Raw genomic sequence first — 12,858 nt, forward strand, 5'->3', positions numbered from 1 at the left:
TGCTTCATCTCCTTTGGATCTCTTCCCTTTGGGAACCCTAATCATCTACAGAGAAAGTCTAACTACACTGCTAGGGAGACCATGTACAGAGGCCCATGTAAAAGCTACGTGGAAAATAGAGGCACTGCAATGACATGAATAGGAGAGACTCAGTTATTCCAGCAGCTCAGCTGAGCCTCAGGGTGACTCCAGCACCAACTGGAGCTTTCAGGCAACTTCACGAGAGCCTCCAGGTGAGGCCACCAGAACTGACAAACTGGCCTCATTAACCAATGGGACCCTGATAGATAATGAATTATAAATTAATCTGCTGAGTTTAAAAGCAGTTTCTTATACAGCAATAGATAACTGTGTCTTTTATCTCATTTCTCTGCAGGGATGATAAATAGAAACTCCTGTATTTATATTTTATTTCTAAAGATGTACTGACAATCCTTCCTGACCCTAACTTATCTTAGAGAATATATATCATTTCCTTTGTTGTTTTTACATGCTGTGGAGTTGGCTCCAATTCCTGGAGACTCTATTCAAAGTAAAACAAAAGATACGTTAAATAGAAAATTAAGAAGAAAATATGCAGCAGTGATTTACCACTGCCTTCCACTGTTCCATGTTTGGACCCAACCTATATGTGCTTGGGCTGACCACTTTGCAAAATTTTCAGGGTTAAGGTGAAATCCAGGAATAAATAATCCTTCTCATCTCCATTGGGTATTTGAGCCTCTGAGACTCATGATTCTGGATGAGCTAAGGTTTACCAGCTTAGACATTTGCTCTGAGATCATCACCTTGAATACTAATGTGTAGAATGGGTAATGTTAAGGTTTTGATGTGGTTCTCTGAATTTAAACAGCTTTTGTATTTTTCCTCTCAAAATAATTTCTTTTTTCATTTTTATTGAATTTATTGGGGTGACATTGGTTAACAAAATTATGCAGATTTCAGGTATACAATTCCTTTTTTTAAAAAATTTATTTATTTAGAGAAATTGGGAGGGAGGGAGAAAAAGAGGGAGGGAAACATTGATGTGTGAGAGATACATCAACCAGTTGCCTCTTGCATGCCCCCAGCCAAGAGTCCTGGTCTGCAACCCAGGCATGTGCCCTGACTGGGAATCAAACCAGTGATCCTTTGATTCACAGGCTGGCTCTCAATCCACTGGGCAACACTACCCAGGGCACAAGTGTACAATTCTACAACATATCATCTGTACACTGTAAACATGTGTTTACCACTAAGTCAAGTCTCCATCCATCAGCATTAATCTCCTCTAAACTATCCTCCAACTCCCTGCACCTCGGCAATCACCAAACTGTGGTCCATGTCCCTAGGTTGGGGATTTTAAAAACCCTTTATGAACTGATGCTGTGATTCCCACAGAACAACATCTCTGAAGCCAACATAGCTCAACATCACCCCACTTGGGTTTAATGGATTGTAGAGGGCCTGCAAGCTTCATTAATTATGAGAAAAGAACATGATCTAATCTTTCAATGTCAAGTGCCCTAGCCTCCAGTCTGTACCCCTCACATACCTTTTCTAACCTTTGCCCAGTGGCCATTGACAGGTAGTATTTTTATTGCACAGCTGCCTTTTTCCAGAGCTATTCTAATAGTGCCTTCCAGTGTCAAGTGATTCAAATGCAATTAATGAAGTTTGAAAAATCACACTATAAAGGGTCAGTTTATTTCAGTATCTACCCAGTGCCTAAGAACTCTCCCAGAGGTATTTGCCTCTGACCTGGCTACTTTGTGGTTCTCTGTCTCACACAGATATATGGGTGCATGAAATAAGGCTCAGAGAGCAAAGAACTAGTCAGATTTTTCTTCCAATTGGTGATCAAAGGCCAATCTCTCTACCAGAGAGTACAAGGCAAACTGCATCTTCAACAACACCACCACCACTAGTCACAGACACTGAGAAGGGAGATGGGCTTGTTGCCCCATGTGTCATACAGTGTCAGTCTCTCACAGAGAGTCTGAAATAACGCAGTCTAGTTCTGCGGTCTCTGTTTTGGGAAGCACCTAAATATGAGCTCCTTAAATATCTCTTCCCTTGTTAAAGGACATAGACAATTTTTAACTCTTTTAGGATAATATTTAATTTTTTATAGGAAGACTAAATCCTCTAAAAGGACCACCCACAGTGAATCTACTGCTAAGGTCCTATCACCATTGGATTTTATCACAATCATTAACTTTTGTTAGTGTAAGGGGAATACAACAATATAGTCAAGCTCTTCATTTCATATTATGATACCCCTGTAAGCTTCTCTGTGAAATAAGCTTCTGAATACCCCCAGACATAAATATGGAGGAAAAATACCTCTAGCTAACTAGCACCTGGTCTAATAATTATATCAATGTAGCCTTGTAAGGGAGGTTAGTTATTCTTTTCTAGGACAAAGGTGTTTAATGAATATGCAATGAATTGAAAAAAATCCAAAGGGATTTGTTTTGAGTGTATTTGGAATTTCCTTTTGTCAAAATTCTTTATTACTATGATAGTAAATTAGGCAAAATCAAACACACTACTTATCTGCCAACTTTTGCAATCTAGGCTGACTAGCTAGAATATTTTTAAATAGTGCAAAAGAAGGCAATTTTTAGAGCCAAGTGGGTTTAATAAATCTACTTAAAGCTATTATTTATTATTTCACTAATGCAAACAATACATGGTGCCAGGGTAGAGTTGTAACATACTTGTTTTTGCCTTTAACTGCTACTAAAATCTGAAGGGAGAAGAAGACTGTAGCCCCGTGGTCTTTTTTATTTTATTGTTTTTTTATTGTTGTTCAAGAACAGTTGTCTCCATTTCACCCCCACTCCATTTCACCTCCATTTCACCCCCACCCCACCTCTCATCCTTGATCCCACCACCTCTTGGCTCTGTCCATGAGTCCTTTATAGTTTTTCCTGAAAACCCTTCCTTCCTTTTCCCCCCATTATTCCTTCCCACCTCCCCTCTGGTTACTCTCAGTTTGTTCTTTATTTCAATGTCTCTGGTTACATTTTGCTTGATTATTTTTGTTGTTGTTGTTGATTAGGTTCCACTTATAGGTAAGATCATATGGTATTTATCTTTCATCATCTGACTTACTCCACTTAGCATAATGCTGTCCAGTTCCATCCATGCTATCCCAATGGGCAGGAGTTCCTTCTTTCCTTCTGCTGCATAGTACTCCATCATGAAAATGTACCATAGTTTTTTGATCCATTCATTTACTGATGGGCACTTAGGTTGCTTCCAGCACTTGGTTATTGTAAATTGTGCTGCTATGAAAATTGGGCTACATAGTGCACTGTTGGTGGGAATGCAGACTGGTGCAGCCACTGTGGAAAACAGTATGGCGTTTCCTCAGAAAACTAAAAACGGAACTGCCTTTTGACCTAGCAATTCCACTGCTGGGATTATATCCTAAGAACCCTAAAACACCAATCCAAAGGAACCCATGGTATTTTTATAAAAAATAAAACTAGAAAAATTTTGGGTACACATACCATGGCTATAAACCTTAGGTAATAGATTGGGGCAGACCTGAAATTACCCCAAGAACACTTTTTCTATTCTCATTCTTATTCTGTTATTATTATGAAGAAGATGAAATAAGAATTGGTTTAAAAATACCCCCAAAGTTTGCATATAAATAAATGTCAGAATATCAATACAATACTACAAGTGTGTTCTTGATCTGTTCTCTTCAAAGTTTTATCTATACGTGAATTTGAAAGCACACTCATGTGAATGGGACCAAGACCATGGAAGGATGGCAGAGATATTGGATGACAGAATACAGATAAAATTTTTGATTGTAATTGAGAAATATGAGGCCAGAGATTAAGCATCTAGTTCAGGATGGGGTTGGGAAGTGATATAGGAAATGAGCATGGAACCAAAGAATCCCAAGATACCCTCCTATTGCAGGCCAGCTGTAGGGTACTGGCTTTTGTTTACTGATTTCAAACCATGGGACTGAGCTAAAGCAAGCTCATCTTTAACACTCCTTGCTACTTGCCTTCTCTCACTTAAGGAGTGCCACAAATTATTTTCTGCCTCTCTTCAGGGAGAATACCCCTCTTATGGGCAAGTATCTAGTAGAGAATTGGACTTAGCCAAATTTTCTACTATAGTAGAGAGATGTGGCTTCTCCCCATGACTTCTGGATGGTAATTTATGCCACAGTTTGCATTTGGTGTCTTTGTTTGAGTGGGGGCTGGCCACCCTGGATTTTAGGGTATGGCCAGCTACACCAATAGTTGTAAAGTGGGGTCTGGCCTTGCCAGAAAGACCAACCATGTGATTTAAGGTGGAACTTTGGGTCATTCAGTATCATGTGACCTAGAGACTGAGCTCACCATGGAATCAATCAATCAATCATGCCTACGTAATAGCACCAAATGAAAACTCTAGACTAAAGCACAAGTGAGCATCCCTGGTTGGCAATACTTCATGCAGATTGTCACATTGAGACCAAGAGGGGAACACTTCCTAATTCCATGGGAGAGAGCAATGGGAGCTCATGTGGAGCCCTCCTAGACTCTGCTCTCTGTGTCTCTTCCTTTAGCTGAGTTCCCCCAGCTTTATTGAGTTATAATTGACATACCACCATGTGTACATTTAAGGGGTACAATGTGATTTTATTACACATACATTGCCAAATGATTACCACAATCAGGTTAGTTAACATATCCATCTCCTCACACAGTTATTATTTTCCTTTGGCTGCATTTTATCTGTATCCTTTACCTGTATTAAACCTTAACTGTGATTATAGTAGATTTCAGTATACTCTGTGAGTTCTTCTAGAAAGATATCTAACCTAGGGGGAATCCTCTAAACTCGAAGTTGGTGTCAGAAGTAAGGGCAGTGTGGGGCACTGTGCCCTTAGACCTCACAGTCTGGCTAACTGAGTAGTAACATATACATGTCTGCTCTGTGGAATGGAACTTCAACCCATCAACCATGTGCCTGTCAAAAGTGCTACTTTATGCATGCAGGTCAACTTATCCTATTTTATGCAAAATCCAAGCCTACTACACTAATATGAGGGCATCCTTCTTATATGAGAAAAATTTAAACATTTTGTTTCTCTTTTTTGAAAAAATAAAAGTTCTTTGTGTTTTATAACAGTTCACTGAGATCTTTGAAAGTCTTCTGTTTGAGCATCAGGAAAAGAACTGAAACTTCAGGCAGGTCCCATCCTAGGTACTAATTGTAGTTCATCAGTGATCGCTCTCACAGTGAGACATGAGAAGTGCTATCCAGTAATAAAACTCAGGCTCTCCACTTCCTAGCTGCTGCTTTAGTCTCTTGATTTTCTCATCCCTGATCTGATGAAATCGTGTTTTATCTCTTCCAATCTATGTCCCAGAGACCACAGGGATCGTTCAATCCATTAAATATCCCTTGCTGGGGACATGCCTCAGTTCAATTTCATCAGCTCTTATTTTTAAAAAAAGAAGCAAAATTGACCTTTTAAATGAAAAGAACTCCTTTCATTCAAAAGTTCTATATCATTAGTTTATGGGTGTGGCAATATTTAATTATCTTTGTTTATGTTAAATGATCACCAGTCATAGCAGTCAGCTTACGCTGCTGCTGCAACACCACTGAAAAGGAGGAGGAGGATATTAAATTTCAAGGAGTTATATTTATTTCTAGCTCATGTTACATGTCTATTGTGGTGATAGGGGAACTCAAGAGTTGGAAAATTTTAATTTAATAGTTAATAGCCCTAGTAGTTAATGCATATAAAAAACTTTTGTTTCAGGAACTGAAGGTACGGCCCACCCTGACTCCAGGAGACCACAGGCAATTTGCCCTTTGTGCTCCACAAGAGACCATAAGCACTCAAGGTGGCATCTCAGCCATTGTGTTTCAGGGAGAGATAGTCTGTCGCCCAGGGCCCAGATCAAGGAAATCACACAGGACACAGGACACAACACAACCCAGATAAAAAATCACTAGTCATCGGATGAAAGGATGTTAGGGAAATTGCTGAACTGCAGCTTTTATCTGACAAACCTCTTTCCTGAATTCCAAATCCCTTACCTACACTTTTTTCCTTCTTATAAAAAGTCTGGCTTAAAAGAAAATGTAAGATGGTTGGTTAGGCTACATAACCCTCTGTCTTCTCAGATCGCTGGCCATCTGAATAAAGCCCATAAAGATTCAATCCCTGTCTCTGCTTATTGGTTCTGGTAGTGACAGGCAGCATGAACACTGACTTTTCTGGTTTCAGTGGAATGACTTTAGCTCTGCTCTCTGTCTTCTCTGGATACAGATTAAAAGAGCACCCCTACCCAATTTGGGACTGCCAACTTTTATGTTCCTGGCCTGATCTCAGTTTACTGTCTTCAGGTCTGGAAAGAAGAGCTATGATGTCCCACTTTACACAGGCAGGAGAGTAGAATATTGACTAGAAGGAAGGCTGGCTAAATCAGGAAAAAAAGTAGAACCAGGATCAGTTTCCTAACATATCCACAACCTGTAAAATCCTCTTTTGCATGGATGAAAAGCAGTCTGCTTCCTGTGACAAGGAAGTTGAAAATTAATTTGTGGATAAGCTAAAATTTTCTTCCTCTGCAGGAGAGTTAGCTGGCAGAATATCTGCCAGGAGGCGGCTTTATTTTGTGGGAAAGTGGAACTAGTATTTCGTGTGTGAATAAGGAACTGACATAGGTTATGGCATTTAATCGTCAGAAGTTTTTAGTTTGGACAGCACTGCTCCTCTTTACAGACTTCAGAATGGCTAACTGAGACCCAGCCAAGACTGTAAAAGCATAACAGAAGACTGAAACAGGACTTTCTAAAGAGGTATGAACCCACAACAACAACATAGAAAGAAAACAAGAAAGGGATCATTAGCAGAAGGTAGATTTGAACAAATTTCTGCAATATGGATATTGGAACATTGATAAAGCAGAGGGGAAAAATATTGCAACATCAAAAAATGTAAAGAGAATGCAGCAAAGAAGGTATTTATTCAACCAATAAATCCTTAGAGAGATTGTCTTGAAATTCTCCATACGGTGTAGAGCAGGAGTAGACGAGGGACTGAAAAGATCAACTGACATTCTGTATTCAAAACCCTCATTTTCACTGTTTTTATCCCTGGTCACCAGAGCCACCCAGATAATCATAGGTAACAGGCTGTAGGCAGAAATTTACCCTCAGTCAAGAGAAAGGGATGGAAGCACAGTTGTTTTGAAAGAAATTAAATGAAGAGTTTAAGAAGAACTTTATTATTAAAGGTAATCAGACAGCTGAGAATCAAGAGACTTTTAAGGAAACTTTTGTATGGTATGGAAAGAAACATGAAAACAAACAGAAGGGGAAGGGATGACCCCAGAATAAATAGAGATAAGTCAAGGAAGAAAAAAAAGTTTAAAATATTATAATTAGTATTCTAAGAAATAGCCCAGACAACATGATATCCATAAATAATGAACTGGCTACTGTGAAAAAAAGATAACAATAAAAGAAACCAGAAGGAACTCTTGGGAAATTACAAAATAAGATTAACAAAATAAAAATTTCAATAGTCAAGTCAGCAAATAAGATTAAGAAAACCTCACCGAGAGTGAAACAAATGAAAACTATAAGAGCAAATATAAAGGTAAAAAACAATAGTATCAGTCCCTCTACCCAAGTAATAGGATTTCCACAAATAGATTACAGAGACCATAGAGAAGAAAAAAATTGCTAAATAATATTCAACTGGAATTCCTCAATACTGAATTCCTACCAGTCTTCAAGACGAAAGGAAGACTCTAGCACAGGGAATGAAATCCACATCCAGGTTTATCATTGTGAAGTTTAAAAACACAAGTAATTAAAAATCCTACCTCCGTGAAGAATCGAGCATAAAGGCATTCTGTCCCTTGCTTCCAATCTGTAGGGTGAAGGGTAGGAGGTGGCCACCCCACAGCGTGCCCCCTAGGCATGTGGAGCTGAAGCCTGTCCAGATTGAGTAAACTCAAGAAGGGGTTTGACCTTCCTCACTTAACTGGCAAAGAGAATTTAGAAGGAGGCCTGTAGCAGGAAGAAAGCTATTCCCAGAAATAACTTTTCATCTGAGAGACTTATTACCTGAGGGCAGGCAAACATTTGTTCACCGAATATTTCCTCTTCTCCTCTTTCTGGAATTGCCTTTCTCCCTCCAAGCCCCAGACCCCTACCCCTTTCCTTTGCCCAGCTGCCAGTGAGAGTCGTATCTTTGTGGGGCTACCATAATGTAAGGAATGAAGTTCTTTTCCTGTTAATCTGTCTTATGTCAGTTTACACATTAGAACAGTCACAGGGCCTAGAAGGGAGAGAGAAAAATTTCTCCTCACCTACAGTTTGGCAACTCTGAAGGGTCTGCCACCTGCTGGACATTGCTTGCTCGGGCCTGGTAAGTACATTATCTTGATTATTGTGATAAGTTTCACAGGTACATGCAAATTTCAAAACTGACAACATTGTACATATTACTCATGTGCAGTCTATTGCACTGCAATTATACCTTGATAAAGCCATTTCATACACATACATCACTTTTTTAAAAGCCCAATCTTGTGGGCAGAATTGTATCCTCCCAAATTTGCATGTTGAAGTCCTAAGCCCCGTACCTCAGAATGTGACTGTAATTGGAGATAGGGTCTTGAGAGAAGCTCATAATTAAGTTAAATGAGATTAATGCAGTGGGACCTCATCCATACGAGTAGTCTCTTTATAAGAAGAGAATTTTAGGACACAGATATGTATATACAGGGATGACCATGGGAAAACATAGCCACCTACAAGCTAAAGAAAGTGACCTCAGAAGAAACAACCCTGCCAATACCTTTGAAAGGGTCAGGCCAGTTTCCCAGCCCACCAGATTGCTCATGGCCCAGTCAGGCCAGTGTTCCAATCTGCTGGACTGTCCACGACTCAGTTATCCTGACTCACCTGACAGACAGCCCGCAGCTTCATCAAAACTCTCTTTCACCATACACAATAGACCTCTGGTGCTAACCACAACAGCTGGTGGCCAGACTGACCCTCCTGTTCTTGGGAACAGCCTGGCCCTTTGCCTAACCCATTGTCTCAGCTCACAACCTGACACCCTGAGGCACCTGCCTGGAAGAGCAAGAGACTAACCCTTCCCCTACCCCTCACTAACCCCGTGCTTTTTCTTTTAAAACCCATTCCTACAACCCCACCTCCACCCTCCTGGGGCTGCAGTCTGTCCAGACTCAGCCCACCTGTAAGTGCACCATTAAAAAGGCACTTGGATCAGATCATCTGGTTCCTCCCGCTTCTATTTCTTGTACATTTCTGACGAACTTGACCTCAGATTTCTAGCTTCTGGAACTGTGAGGAAACACAGTTCTGCTGTTTAAGCCCCCAGCCCACAGTTCTTTGCTATGACAGCCCTATCAAACTAATGCCTTTGGTAAGAAATTATTTCATAATGTGTATAACACATGCACTCCTTGTAGCTGCATCAAGGGTGATTTATTTTCTATCTAAATGATTTACCTTTTTTATTTTAACAATAATCATGTGCTTCTATAACAATTATTAAAATAGTCACAAAATATTATATGGAACCATTCACAGGATTAAATCTGAAAATCCTAACAACAAAGAAGCCACAGTGGGAAATACAGATTTTTTAAAATTCTAAAACAATATGTTTTTAGTATAGGACAAAACATGGTAATTCTAAAAAGACAACTTAAAGAAAATTGTGAAGTATACTTTTGAAATCTTTCTATAAATATTCAAGAGGAAGCCTGATGACTCTAAATTGCTGATACTGCCATTTCGAAGATGCCTGCAACACACACAGGAAATAGTGGAAGTGTAAATGAACTGTTCATTAAAGATACCTATGCAAATTACAAGACAAAAGCTAATATTCACAGTAAACCACTCCTATTTTTAAAGAAAACCTCACAAAATGGGTTTTAATTTGGCAGTGATTACCAGCAACATTTTTGTTAAGAGCTTCACACAGCTTTCTTTTATTCTTAATTACTTTTGTAACTATCTACACTTATTCAATTAGATATGTTAATAGTCCCTGGATTTCTGTACACCTGTTTCTCCCAGCTGCCTGCAAGGCTGGTTCTCCCACATCTGTATGGAATCGGTACTTCCATTTCCTACCATTAAAATCACAAGAAAAAGAAGTCCTAAGGCCAGTATGGGGTTAAAGAGCTTAAAATGAAGAAAAATGACAGTTAAGTGTGAGCATTCTTACAATAAAATCAGTGCTCTCAGGATAAATTCTGAGATAGACTCAAGTATTACTGGAAGGTGCCCACTATGCTTTCATAGGTATAAAGCCCTCTTGTACTTGCTTGTATTTATAAATCTATACAGGGTCTGGGACAGATAATTCCCCTGTTTTGCTACAAAATATTTTATTACAAAATCATAAGCATGTAATTCTGCAACATAACAATATCACACTCAAGTACAACATATGACATTTTAGATGAAATGTTCAAATTAAAACTGTAAATTATTACGCCCATATTATTACCCTACCAACCACACCCAACCAACATTATTACTTCTGGAAGACCCTGTATATTACAGACTGTAGAGTAGTTTTGGCTATAGAACTTAGAGTCAAAATTAAATACTTAAAAATTGAGTCATTTATAATAAACTAAGCTATCTACTTAAAATACTTTCAGAATGTGCTTTCCCCATATTTTTAATTAAGAAAAGACTTACTGTACATCTATAGTGTACAATAATTCAGGACATAGGGTCTTTAGAGAAGTAATTAATTAAAATGAGGTCATTAGGGTGGGACCTAATCAAATATGATGGCTGTGTTTATAAGAAGAGGAGATGAGGACACAGACCTATGTATTTACAGAGAGAAGACCCTATGAAGAAAAGAAAGTTTCCTAAATTCAAAGAGTACAGTAACAAAGACTTTGCTCCTGATCTCATGGCATTTAGAAAAGAGTGGGAGGGACTAATAAATCCAGTTTAATTAAATATCATGAAGATATAATAAGACAATTACAGGAAATCATTGATTCACATAGGGGAATGCTGTTTTCATTGGATGGTTAGTCTTTTCAAAGAGATAATATTAAAATGAGATAAAATATTTAACTTACACAATTAAGAAATATTAAGGATATAACCATTTTAACCAGAGTTTGAGACAGCAGTGGATAATTTGCACTATAAATTGAAACAATCTATATTGAGATGGTGTAGGCAACTTCCCACATTTTAAGTGTATATAAGTTAACCTACAATTACAATTGTAGGATATTATCTGAGATGTTTGCTCCAAGATTTTATTTTAAACTTGTTCATTATATAATTGTTTAAAGCTATTAAAATTTGGGGAAATATGAATTTCACCTACAGAATACTTTTTAAACAAATAAAATATAGTGTATCAACAAAATAGAATATTGTGCCCTGGCTGGTTTAGTTCAGTGGGCTGAGCACAGGCCTGAAAACCAAAGGGTCATCTATTCGATCCCTGGCCAGGGCACGTGCCTAGGTTGCAATCCAGGTCCCCAGTAGAGGGCACGTGAGAGGCAACCACACACTGATATTTCTCTCTTTTTCTCCTTCCCTTCCCTCTCTCTAAAAATAAATGAACAAAATCTTTTACAAAAATAGAATATGGTACATTCATTAAAATGATTCCCTACTGTTTCTGATGCAAGATGGCAAATCGTCCTCTTTAGACTCTTTCACAATAGTAAGGGAATGCTTAAAAGTATAAGTCTACAACAAAAAGAAAAACAGAATAGCCAGCCATAAACAATGGGAGGTAAATGGAAGAATCTTGGTAGATGACATGTATCAAAGAAAGAAACAGTCTGCAACTCATGTGGTATGAGCATGTGCAAAGGAAGAAGATGATCCTTTCAGCAAGCAGAGCAAGTAAAAGGCAAGCATGGTAAAAGGAAGAAATAGTAAAAAGGACTAAACATGGACAGTAGATTAAGTCTATGTACAAAACTTTGTGAAACAATTTGCCCTCCTCTCTCACCCACTACTAGTAGCCTGAAATTTATGCTCAAACTCAAAGAAACATCCATTTATCAAGAACTAAGGCAGCAAAGGCTGGGTGTTGATCCCATAGGTTAAACACATCATTCTGTTGTGTAGGTGTGCTCTACCCTAATAGCCAGTCCCTGCCCCTGACTCTAAAGAAAGCCTAGCAGTCAATGAACCTTAACTACCAACATAGATCGTGCAGTCAGACTTCCTTACACCCAATTTTAAATATAATCAAGTGAGACATTTGAGGGAAGGCTGAAGCATGTAAGACAAACAGCAAGATTTGAAAACTAACAAAAATAACCTTTGGAAAAAATAAGAGAAATAAGAAAAGATAAAGAAAACCCTCAGGTTAGAGTCCTCAATGACATTTAAAAGGACATTACTTGCCTAAAATAAAAAAGAGAACCACTTAAACCAATCCCTAGTGCCCTCCCATTCCAGTTGCAATCCAACTGTCAGCCTCCTGAGTGCAGAAGTGGCAGAGAGGGTCTAGAGATTACAAAGAAGGCCTTAGGCTCTGCTGGAGACTGGATGGAGAAAACAAACCTGAGACCTCTTGTCCTCAGGAAAGAGATGAGCCCAGGATTGCAGCAAAGAGCCCAGGGTCCTGAAGTATAACACCAGGCAACAACATTGGTCCTCTGCCATAAGCCCAATGATAGTAGGGGAAAAAAGGATTGGAAGACACAGGGGAGACATGAGGGAAAAAACCTCATGAAGGAGGCAAATTAAAGTTACGCTGCCACATGACAAAAAGGCCAAGGATCGCTGGCAACCACAGATGCCGGAAGAGGCAAGAAAGAAGTCTTCTCTAGAGACTAACATATGAGCACA

Source organism: Phyllostomus discolor, chromosome 3 (genome assembly GCF_004126475.2).
Source record: "Phyllostomus discolor isolate MPI-MPIP mPhyDis1 chromosome 3, mPhyDis1.pri.v3, whole genome shotgun sequence".
NCBI classification, from domain to species: domain Eukaryota; kingdom Metazoa; phylum Chordata; class Mammalia; order Chiroptera; family Phyllostomidae; genus Phyllostomus; species Phyllostomus discolor.